This window comes from Atractosteus spatula, chromosome 12 (assembly GCF_055471065.1).
Source record: "Atractosteus spatula isolate fAtrSpa1 chromosome 12, fAtrSpa1.hap1, whole genome shotgun sequence".
Taxonomy (NCBI): domain Eukaryota; kingdom Metazoa; phylum Chordata; class Actinopteri; order Semionotiformes; family Lepisosteidae; genus Atractosteus; species Atractosteus spatula.
Window position 1 is genome coordinate 16,030,975 of NC_142717.1, and position 11,170 is coordinate 16,042,144.

Sequence of the window (11,170 nt, forward strand, 5' to 3'; positions counted from 1 at the left end):
AGTCGGGGGTAGTTACTGGAGAAGCTGACGTCTACAAACGGAAGAGTAGTGGAAGATATGTTAACTGTATATTTGAGGGATGAGTGGAAGTTGGTGAAGTGATGCAGAAAGTACTCAAGCTGGTCGTTAGAGCATGTGGCGGCACCAATGCAGTCATCAATGTATCTCTTGTAGAGGTCAGGGACATAGCCAGTGTAGGGAGCAAAGAAGTGTTCTTCTACCCAGCTAACAAAAATATTGGCATAGCTGGGTCCCATTCTGGTGCCCATAGCAACTCCACTAACCTGTTCATAAAAAAGGTTATTGAATGAGAATGCATTCAGTGTGAGAACCAATTCTGCAAGGTGTACCAGGGTGTGGGTGGGTGGAGCAAGCACCGTGCATTTGTCCCGCGTGGCTTGAGGGCTGTAAGGCCGTCATTATGGGGAATGACGGTGTAAAGAGATATGATATCCACGGTAAAAATGTAGCATTTGGGGCCCTGAAATTGGAAATCATTAAAAAGTTGGAGCGTGTGGTTGGTGTCCTTGATGTATGAGGGAAGACTTCATGAGGCTGTCGAGAAAGGCCAAGATGTAAGTAGTCAGACAGTTGCATGCTGATACGATAGGGCTTCCAGGGGTGTCCAGTTTGTGGATTTTGGGGAGGAGGTAAAATTGAGATACCTTAGGATGTTCAATGATGAGCCGGTTTGCCTCAGCTGGAGGATCTCCTTGCTGCTGATAAGAAGGGAGATGGTGGATACCACTTCCTTTTGGTAGTCAGTGGTAGGGTCCTGTTGGAGAGGGAGGTAGGCAGAAGTGTCGATTAGTTGTCTAGAGGCTTCAAAGATATATAGGTCCTTAAGCCACACCACAAAAGAGCCTCCTTTGTCTGCTAGTTTGATGATAAATTGAAATATATGTATTCATTATTAACATAAGGCCTGTTTTATCTGTATTTTACCACAAAACAATTTCAGGTTTGCCATTCTTTGTAATTTTATTAAACACCTTTGTGATCCTTTCAGCTCTACCCAGTCCCATGTTTTTTTACAGAATTGTAATTATGCGTACCAAAAGATGACTCAGGGGCTGGAGATTGTATAGTATTCTGCAGTTAAGCTTCTTTCGAAACATGAATGAAAAATTGTGTGTACACAATAAACAAAGTTACTGAACTGGAAACCGACAGCGTTCTGAGTTTCAGTCAGGCGTGTCATGCCAAGATTGTTAAAGTTTCTGTGCTTGTTGTTGGGTAGCTTTGTGCTATTAATAAACTGACAGCATATTAAAAACTACAAAGAAACATTGTAATGCTTTTTAAACAGAACATACAGTACACTTTACCTATTCTGAGAACTATAGTTAAAGAATCCTTCCTCTCCAGCAGTGATATTCACATATTTATAGAAAGTCTTATATAATTCAACTACACAATTCTAATTGTTAGTTCTAAAGGATATCAATTAATCCAAACAAGTTGCAAGTTAACAAATTTAAGATACAAGGAGCGGACATTTATGAATGAGTACACACTAGATGTTTTTAGATTACAATTTCACTAACAATCATTATTACACATACAGTAGTGGACAACTTTGTTGGAGATGTGGAGTTACATTCATTTAGGGGCTGTGGTGAGAAGGCTATTTTGATTGAACCGTCTTCTAGAAAAGATGTATTTTGTATATACAGGTACATCACATACTGTTTATAGCTGTAAATGAATAAGCAAAGTACTTAATGACACTTAAAAACATTTTATGTCTTATTTTTGTTTTGCCTCAATTAATTTTATATTTATAATTTTACATGTAAGACTTAATATAAAAAGATTTTTGTGAGAACCTACTATAAAATGTTTGAAATGATTTATAGGTTCCACGTATCACAATGGTTATATAGAGAAAATCCCCAAGAAAAGATAAATTCTAACTTTTATTATTTAAAAGTAAGTTAAAATATTTCTGTCAATTCTGAGACAAATTGCCAAATTTGCCAAAACTTTGATTTCTTTAATCTGTAACTATAGTAGTTACATATAGTACTAGTCTAAAAAGAAAATAAATTACTCTAAGAAAACTGTGAGTTTATATATCTAAACCTAGCATAGCTTTAAAAATTAACTTTACTTAGCTTAATGGCTACTGATATTTTGGTATTATATTTTAAAAGCAATATTTATATGTGCTTACATTTTTATAACAAAAATAATTCATTCCCATTATAACACTCCATTACACATACTGTACATTAGAAGGAACATTGCAGTCCCTTCACTGACACTCAGGGGGGTGTTTTCTGTCACCATTGCACCATTTGCCACACCAGTCAATAATTAAAGGACTTAAAACTGCACCATCATCAATAATATTCAATATTGGCTGTCCATACATTAAGAAATGTTCCACTCGAAGATTGAATGGTGAGTGAATGAAGGTCATCCTCTGGATGAGATGTTAAACCAAGGTCTTGACTACACTGTTATTAAAGATCAAATGGCACTGATTGTAAGAATAGTATTATGCTGTGTCCTGGCTAAGATCCACTTTTACACAATCTGGTCTATCCATAGTTCCCTACAAATTGAAGTGAAGAAGCAATTTCTTATTTTGACACCTGATTTACACACCTGAAGCATATTGATTGCCACACATTAGCTAGAAGTGTGCTACGGTTTATTTGTGGGTAATGTTATTCCCTGTTATACAGTATGTGAACTGCTTTGGGATTCCTTTGGGTGAAAATAGTTCTAAAAATGCAAGGAATCATTATTACTGTAATTCATTTGTTACAGAAGATGTGCAGTATGAACCAATGTCCTGGGTTACATATACTGTAAGTACTTCATCAACAGACCCCAGATACAAAATTGTTATTAATGTAAATATAAAGCACCAGACAACATGAGATTTACTTTTTTAAGGTGATGCAATGGGGTCAATGTGGTGTCAGCAATACACAATTTTTAGGTGATATTGAAAACTTCAGCTTTTAATATCACTGGTCTTTATTTTTAGATATGACATACAATAAATATCTTTCATATTTTAAATTGAACTTCCAGTTGCTTTGGAATAAATGAAATACATTTTTCTCATTACAAGTGTTAAAATACCCTCTTATCCTTAGTATCTGTAAGTGTATGGTTAAATACTGTAGATGTGTAGATTACAGTATATAGGTTTTTACGGTTGTATGATGCTACTATTTTCAGCATTAGCAATTAAAATTTACATAAGAGACATTATGTTTTTATGTTTCGGGCTTTGCTTCCTTGTTTCCGATATAAGGTGTGTTGTGTATACTGCTCTTATGTAGCAACAGAGCTGCTGGATAGTTGCTTAGAAACATCGTTCCGCCTACTTCATCTACCTGCATCAGTCTTACCTGGACTCAGTGCACACCTGCGTGCAGTGAAATTGCTGACGTTGTAAATAGGAGAGGACAAAGGTGTGCTCTTCCCTATCGCATAACTCCAGTAGGAATCCAGTAGGTCCAGAAAACAGCACCAACATTCTGTAAACGTGCTTTTCAACAAATGTTCCTATTACGGTGTTTCAGTTCTACAGAAAAAAAGGCTTACGATTTCTTCATGAAGTGACATTTAAAATTAGCGCAAGCCGGGAACTAATCTTCTAATAATACGTCTATGATTTTTTATCATGCTCAAACAGGTGCGTGTCGACATCAAGTGAACTTGGCACTACAATAGAGGATTTCAGTCACTGATACGTCTCCACGGATCAACTAAACGCTTAAACGGGAGCAACACATGGATTAATAGCTACAAAAAAGTTTGCTTCATGGGATTTTTCTTTATTTTATTTTGTCATTGGGTTTTGTTCAATTGACAAGCTTGAATAGCCTGGTTTTATTAGGTAAGAAAGTCTGCACGAATATAAAAGCTATGAATTCCAAAGATATGAATAATTACAATGAGAGTTTCTCGCGTATTCTTATTTAAATTAAGATTAGTTTGAAAAATTACTAAATCATAACCACAGAATTTACTTGTTTAATTCGAGTAATCTACTGCATTAATTGAAGTTCAAGATTTTAAGATATCAGATAAGGCATGTTTGTGGCGAACGACGGATGAAAGGTACAATATTTGTCTATTTCGAGTGAGAGTATAAACACCTTTTCTTGGAATCCCATTCAATAGCTTTTTGTATTATTGTCTTAATATTTTTATCGTACCACGTTCTGCCATCTAAAACTAATGTTTGTCCTTAAATATTAAAAGTGTAACGGCAATTATTATTATTATTATTAGGTGGTACCGAAGAATGGCAGAAAGAAGTAGCTGGTGGAAATCCTTCACTCTCAGAAAGAAAAACAAGGACCCAGCCACCCAGTACGAAGGGAATCCGGAACTTCAAACAACCCAGGACAAAACGTCAATGGGCTTTACGTCGTCTTCGGACTCGCGGGAGAATCAGCACCAAAATTTAATAAAAGAGCAAGATTATGAAGACTCAAACATCGAGCCTGTTTTTAATGAGAAGACTTGCCGAAGGAATTTGAAAATCTCCCGTTCAGGACGTTTCAAGGAAAAGAGCAGAGTGCGTGCAACACTACCTGCAAACAACAATTTCTTCGAAGGCAGCAACGCTAGCGTCAAAGACTAGTCATCACCCCAGTTCCTCTCAACCCAGACATGTGTCAACCAAGATGAAGGAATAATGTTTTTTTTTAGAAGTTTTATAAACCATCCATTCTGGAATTGAAATTACATTTAATTCTCAGTCCATACCTGCTCAATATTGAATGATTTAAATCATTGTTGTGGTATTTGTTATCTAAGAATATGATTGAAAGCTCATTTGAAAGTTTGTCTCCAGGGGTTTTAGTGGTTTTGTACTCTGCGGTGTACAGTAGTTCACTGCGTGCTAAGTTGAATTGTTGTTGTTGTGATTCAGAACTCATAAAGAAAGTGAATGGTAGCATGGATGTTGGCTTCTTTAGTTATTAATGTGGTATAAGACTACTGTTTGAGGGAAACCATCAATGGCTAATTGACTGTAATGTCTTAGGATTCTGTATATTTGTAGCCTTGAATATGGGTTAATATTAATAGTGTTAATTAATACTGACCTTTTATGTAAAATAACAAACATCCTATTTGAGCATCAGTTATTTTTTCTGAATGATTTAACATAATTTATTAAGCTTATCCTTTCATTTAATCAAAAAACCTAAGTAGAATTGCACTATTGTAAAGGATTTGCTGTCATAAAACAGGTGCTCAATTGTCTTACTCCCAAGCTCTCTTACTGACAAGGCTGACTATTTTGAAAGGGACAGTAGCCAAAGAGTTTTAACCTGTTTTTAACCTTTACCCTGTTTTGCATTTAGTATTTATTGAGTTTTAAACATAATTTTAAAAAGATTTTCAGTGTTTGAGTAAAAATATTTAGAAGTGTATACTATTATGGTTGGGTTTTACACTGTTGTTTTACTAATTTTGGTGGTTGGATAAAGATCAACACGACAGTGGCAACATGACTTTCTTCAAAGGTAAATGTACAATATAAATTATGATGTTTAGTTTTAATATGTGCCTATACCACATTGAGCAATGTGTATGTGCATCTATCTAGTTGAGAGTCTGGAGAATTACCATGCCATTTTCACACAGGTGAATGTGAATTACAGATGGATTGAGACAGCAAATGATGATAATGATTTGAAGTATAGAAACGATTATTGTGAAGAAGGGATACCCTGGAAAAGCAAGACATTTTAAGTGTAATTTAAGGTGGTTTTCTCTTGTGCAATACAAAAAAACACACTCTGAGTAAACTCATAACCCAGATTAATTAAAGAATAACACCAAAAGTAATAACAAAAAAACAAGAAAATACAAAAAATACAGCTCTCAAGAACAGGGACACTCAACAATAGCAAAATATATAATTGTTTAGGATATTAAGGCCTCTTTGAAACAGTATCATTTAAGACTGCTAGTTTCAACACCTAATGGTAGTTTTCAGAAGAGATCCTGTCACATGTGTTATCGGTCTGGGGTTATGGTATGAAAGGCCCCTAATATTATTAGAACTCTTTACAATATAGGAAGAATGGGGTTAAAAACAATTTTGCTAAAAAAAATCCTGTGGATATAATTTTGAATTCTGGTAAACTTTAAGAGAATTAGGAACAAAGTTTTATAATTGTCAATAATAAAATACATACATGTGCATATATACTGTGTGTGGTATTTTGCTCTTCCTTCTGCAGAGACAAACCATCTTTTATCTCAAAGAATATTAAAAGACGCGAATGTGAGAGGGAAGCCATGATACAATTCTATGATAGGACTGTAATAAATTGTTCTTGTGCTTTACTGTGCTTTAAGATATAAACATGTATTTTCTCATTAGTAATGTTACATGAGTGTCTGGATTTTATAAATTGTAGACAGTTTCAGGTAAATATAAGAAAAATACAGAGTAATGTTTCATTTACTGGTATACGCATATATTTTTAAATGTATACAAACATTGTACTTTCACTTCCACTATTGTTGTTCTTTCACTATGACTACAGAATTTTTAGCTTCATTATATTATTTACTAAAAATAACAACACCCAAGAATTAAGTATAGTGAAAAGGTTATAGAGTGTTTTAGTCAAAATTTGTCTTAACCCTCTTGGCTAGCCTCCTGGCTATACTGTAGGATGAGGAGTCTAGGACTGCAATGTGAAGAGTGACAAAAGGGTAACTGCAAAGTTACTGGGGTGGAGGTGGAATGCAGAAAAACGTGAGGGAGATGGAGATAACATTGTATTTGTAACTTTTTAGGTGAGGAGGTGACATCGGGAATGATTGCAAAGTACTGACAGCCAAGTCCAATTGAACTTGGCTGTTATCATTCCTCCCAACCTTAGTTATTATTCCTTTAGCTAAATTCATGGTCCTTAAATATTTTTGAAAATAAGAATTTTACAGGTCCCTGCTGAATTTTTGCTAGCATCATGTATATAAATTAAGTAAATATTAGATGCGTCAATATTGTGGAGCAGAGTTTGAGTCCCTGGAGGTTAAATACACCTGTCTTTCAACTGTATATCCTAATATTCTAATATTCTTTTAAAATTGCTCTTCTGTAGTAACACAAAAAAGACAATTGAACTCCAATGTATTTTTCAAAAGACATTTTTAATGCTCGACTTTAGTTCCACTTATTCTGTACTTTCACTCATTATATTTGTTACTGATTTGAAATTTGCTACAGTATGTCTATACAGTCAATCCAGATGCAATGCACCCTTTGTGTCCAATATTCCACACAATTTTTTTGTGTAAGGTTAATATTTATTGGGGTGTTTGTCTTTAATAATGTCTTATAAATATGTCTAAGATAAATATATAAAAAGAAAAAATATAAATGTCTAAGACAAATAAGGTGTAATTTTCTTGTAAATAATAAATATTGTGAATCCATGTGATACCTCTTTCTCTGTTGCACCTCAAATTGATATTACTTCTCATACTGTCTCTGTTTTGTTTGATTCTGTATGATCCACTAATGTTTTTTTTACTGTTTATTGTTTCACTAAGACTAAGAAATCAAGAACTATAAGTGCCTAATAACTTCTTAAGCAAATACATTCAAACAATATTTGGAAAATCTGCTAGTTTACAACCCTAATGAGACCTCAATGTAATTCATCACATTGGCATTACTTCCGTTCTAATTTCATTTTTACCAGATTGTTTGCTTTTGTAATGTTGAAAAAACTATACGCTTTTACTTATACGACCCTGGCAATATCTTTCAAATGTCATGCACTGGATTATCAAAGTCATACACTGGGTTGAGGTGTATCGTAAATAATCCTTCAATTATAGCTGATCATGGTTTCATTTATTTTTTCTACAAATTAAATTAGAGTAAATTGGTAACTGGAATGTTTCACTTGAAATTTCTGGAACCCTTTCGTTCTATTGCTTCCACATAGCTGCTGCTTACAGTATTCCGTCCTTAAATGTGAGTGAGATCACCTGTCCTTTGGAGATTTCAGTCCCTCAGTAAACAATTTAAGTATTCATGGAAAAGACTTCCCAAGAGGCATTTCAAATTGAGCATATGTGTTGTTGTTCATCTCAGTACAAATTAAGGTGGTATACTGTGATAATGTTTTTTTTACTGTCTTTACGAAGTAATAATATTTTTTAAAGTTATGCTTTGCAAGTTGTCATAGCACACTCTGTCACAGTTTGCAAAAAGAAAAGATACACAATAATATAAATGAGAAAACAATAGTAAATATAAAACTGTATTACTGCCCATGTGCCTGGTTTTAGAGTACAGGTCTTGTTATTTTATAACAAATACTTTGTTAGGAGGCCATGATGAAAGTCAACTGCTGCACACGAAGGGATTAGTGAACCATTATATAAAGAGCTTTCCTCTGGAGAAGAGCAGTATCTTATGTATTGGCAATATACAGTCTGCAATATAAATTATACAGTCTTCCGCGTTGATAATTTAGTAACACTGTAGTGTTTTCTAGCCTGCTACACTCAAGAAAACATTATTTCAGAAAGGAAATAATGAAGTTTTAAGGGTAAGAACTTATTTCAAACTGAACTTATTTACAGTATTTTCCTGTATTGTTCAAAATGTTGGACTTTGCACTTAATTGCTCACCACAGGTTTTACATTTAATTACATATACAGTAGTAGTCTATCTACCCATTTTCTAACTATTTCATCCAAGTCAGTGTTACAGTCTCAGTAAGCAATGTTGGGACAGGACAGGACAGGACACACACATAGCACAAGGGCCAATTTTCCCAAAAGGCAATTAACCAACCAGTATGTCTTTGGGCTGTGAGAAGAATAGCACATAAACATGGGGAGAACATATTACACTTGCAAATGGGTCTTTCCAAATTGCCAATGAAGAGCAAAAATTGACGATGTTGTTTTCAATACAAATCTTTATTGTTAAGAAGTCACATACTGTAATGATCAATGTTTCAAAACATAAAAATGTTTCAACACCTTATGCAGTCATATGGCTTTTAGAGTGCATGCTGACAAGATGTTTGATGTCAGAATTGAGAATGGCAAAGTAGGAACCTGCTGTTGATCCAAAGGTCTTTAATGTGTGTATATTACAGAGGATTTCATCAACATAGCATTCGTACCTTAATAATGATTAATCAGAAAAACAGCACTGTAGTTTTTAAAAAATAAAATGTAGCAATTGGTATCTGAAGTGAAGAGTCTAAAAAGAAATCAGAGCACCTTGAACCATGAATATGTAAAAAACTTACTGCTACTTCATTATTAGGAGCCCCATCAATGCATACACCATCCTTGTGAGACAATGTGGACTGTAACAAATCCGTGAGAAAAGGTAGGATTTTCTTGTCTCCCTTTTCTTCTTTCCTGGCTTTTGTTTTCTGGCCGCCCTGGCTTCTGGTCCTGGTCTCTCTTGTCCTTTTTTCTGGCTTCTGATTTCCCAGCCGCCCCGGTTTCTGGTTCCATGGCCTACCCAGCTTCTTGTTCCCTGTGTTCCTGGTTTTGTTCATGTTGTTCGTCCCCCTGTTTCGTCAGGGTTTATTTTTGTGTGTGATTTTTTTTCTCGTGTTTTGTCCACCTGGGCTCCCATGCCCGCTGTCTCCCTGTCCCGGGCTCCCACGCCCCTAGTCTCTCTGGTCTGGGCTTCCATGCCCCCTGGTCTCCCTATTTTTTGTGAGTCATTTTTATGTGTTGTTTGTTCCCCTGTTCCGTCAGGGCTTATTTTTTGTTGTGCATGCTTTTTTACGTGTTTTGTCTGTTTTTTTGTCTCCCTCCTCCGGAGCCCCCACGACCTGTGTTTACCCTGGAATAGGGGGTAGCTCTCAGCTGTGGACTCCCGGAGGTTTCCTTTCAGTTAATGAGGTTTTTCCTCCCCCCAGTGAGGGGAGTTCATTTATTTTTGGGCATAAGGAGCCGCCCATGAAGGGGGGGTACTGTCACACCCTCTACATCTAGAGGACACTCCTGGTCTGTCCTGTTCCTAGTTTCCCTGTGTTTTACTTGTTCTTCCGGTGTGTCTTGTTGTTGGGGCTTTTTATTTCTGGGTCTCTCTATCCTCCACGCTCGGCATTGGGATTGGTTGGGACGTCTACTACCTGAGGGCTTATGTCTCGTTCCGACTCCGCCCGATACCTTGAGCCAGGACCGAACCCCTCCTTTCCTGCCGCTACTTATAGGGTCCTCCCGTCTCGGCGGTCTCTCTCCACGGCTTCCGCAACACTAATTCACTCATAAATTTATAAAAGATTATAAATAGTATAGATTTTAAAATAGCTTTTTAAAATTCCTATATGGAATAAATAAAAAGGGAGGTACTGGGTATAATTTTCTTTTAGCCTAATATCTCCTCATGTATATGACAGCTAATTCATTGCATCCTACACCTCACTGCACTGAACATCACAGTGATATCTTAAAACCTACCTTAGAGTTGCCATGAAATAAACACTGTTTATGAAATAAATATAAATACTTTCCCTTTCTATCTAAGATTCAAGAAAGTTTATAGCAGTTAATAATTTGCAAAACAGCAGTTAACATTAATCAAAATTGTTATCGAGGGTATAACAAAAAAAGAAATAGCTTTGATAAGATAAGGCAACTTACGTAAACAGAACTATAAAATCTAAAGAATTAATGCAGTTGCAGGTGAAAAGACAAAACAGAGGTGACAAAGGTTAGAGTGGGGAGCTGCTTCAGTGTACAAGCTGCAGAGGATCAAGTAGAGGTTATCCCTTTGTTGCAAAGTTAAAGTTTTTTCCATCTGTAGAATCTTCTTTAGGCTTTTTTTTATTTGTCTTTACTGTGTGATTGGATTCACAGACTCAGATCCATGTCTCAATCCCAAACAAAATCCTATTTTGCTCCCTCTAGAGGAGTGTTTTTGAATTAATTAATTCAGAAAACTCTAGTCTAGAGGGAGCAAAGTAGGATTACAGAACAAAAAGGAAACAGAGCATGTAATGTAGTGGCATGGTCAAAGTTTGATTTGGAAACAGAAGTTTTGGTTCCAAGTGAGACATCATTATTTACACAGTGGTCCATGTACAGGAAATTACATTTAAGAATATTGTATCATTTCAAATCCTCAGGAAAAATATTTGAAAGTCTTTACAGTTTAAATTCTATTAATGTGTTCATGTTTGT

General features: G+C 35.5%; 1 long non-coding RNA gene across 1 annotated transcript; it reads left to right on the forward strand.

Annotated features, from left to right (window-relative positions):
* The first annotated feature begins 3,392 nt into the window (after window positions 1-3,392).
* Window positions 3,393-7,434, forward strand: LOC148822717 (uncharacterized). Its single transcript, XR_016093870.1, has 2 exons — window positions 3,393-3,862; window positions 4,261-7,434. It is a non-coding gene; the product is annotated as an uncharacterized LOC148822717 (long non-coding RNA).
* Window positions 7,435-11,170: the final 3,736 nt, after the last annotated feature.